The 1,176-nt window shown below is 37.9% G+C and overlaps 1 protein-coding gene across 1 annotated transcript in view; it reads right to left on the bottom strand.

Moving 5' to 3' along the window:
* Nucleotides 1–710, bottom strand: part of LOC145467859 (uncharacterized) — a 12,004-nt gene extending 11,294 nt beyond the window's left edge. Inside the window, exon 1 of the mRNA XM_081451468.1 lies at nucleotides 565–710. The gene's annotated coding sequence lies outside the window, so the exon portion shown is untranslated. The remainder of the gene's footprint in view (nucleotides 1–564) is intronic.
* Nucleotides 711–1,176: the final 466 nt, after the last annotated feature.

A 1,176-nucleotide genomic window follows, 5' to 3' on the forward strand; every position in this document is an offset into this window, starting at 1 on the left:
GATTTTAGCAAAGAGATTTGACATAACTCTCTTGGTCACAAATAAAGAATTGAAACAATAATCTTTCGCGTGTTGTTACACGTTCGATACACAGCGAGTAACTCATGTTCCGATTTCTCTCAGTGCTTCCAGAAAAAAAGGGCCAAGCTGTAGAAAGTGAAATATTATTGTTTTATTGTATGGAATCATGTTAAGGAGAAGAAGGTGAAAATTGCTCGGTCATGTACTAAGAATGGAGCACACAGCACATGCAAGAACACGTCCGATACACTGAGAGTAATTCATGCTCTGATGAAGGGGAATGACATGAAGAGTGCCGTTATTTGCTGGGGGAGTGCCACAGGATTGACCCAAGACAGGTCGATCTGGCAGGAACTTCCTTGACGCCTTGTGTGCCACTATGACATAGCGGGATTGAGTGATGAAATCATGTACGGTCAAACACGTTTCTTGGTTACTGAGTATGATATATTTTTCTTTGGTACAAAGTAATTTAAAAAACTGAGATATTTCAGATTTATTCTACTGACGACTTGGTGTGAATCAAACAAAAGTTCTACTCACCAGTTTCTTGTCGTAGTGTGGTATCTAAAAGAATGCAAACGAGACCTCTGTCATCAACAGGAACTTTGTTTCTAAAAACAAAACAAAAATATGAGTACAGATCTATCCCCGTCTTTCCTATATTACTTAACTAACAAACACACCTAAATCTGAAAAAAAGAACACTGAACAGCGCAAATAAAATTTGAAATCGAATTGACTGCTTAACCAAATGCATCATTATATGTTTAGTTCGCCAAAGGAAAACTTCGCATCATCAGCCTATTATCAATGTTGTCTGGTTAATACAGTGTATTTATTATATGGCTGTGTCTCACAAGGACTGGGAACTACCGACTTCACGAATTTGATTGGTTGAGACCGATATTCACCGCGTTCTAGATTTTCCCTTCTCAAACTCATAATTCATCAAGTTAAAACAAAGAAAGGAGGTTTGGATACTTGGTCTTAGTTAGCATAGATTTTGACGATTTTACTTCTCCGTTTACTCCGTAGTTTTTGTTTCGATTGAGAAAATACATCTAACTCTCGAGACAGTGTTTCATCGACTATCCAAACACCGAATTTCGTCAAAAATACTCCGCTGCGCGTCGTATTTTCAACTCTCTTCTC

Source organism: Orbicella franksi, chromosome 14 (genome assembly GCF_964199315.1).
Source record: "Orbicella franksi chromosome 14, jaOrbFran1.1, whole genome shotgun sequence".
NCBI classification, from domain to species: Eukaryota; Metazoa; Cnidaria; class Anthozoa; order Scleractinia; family Merulinidae; genus Orbicella; species Orbicella franksi.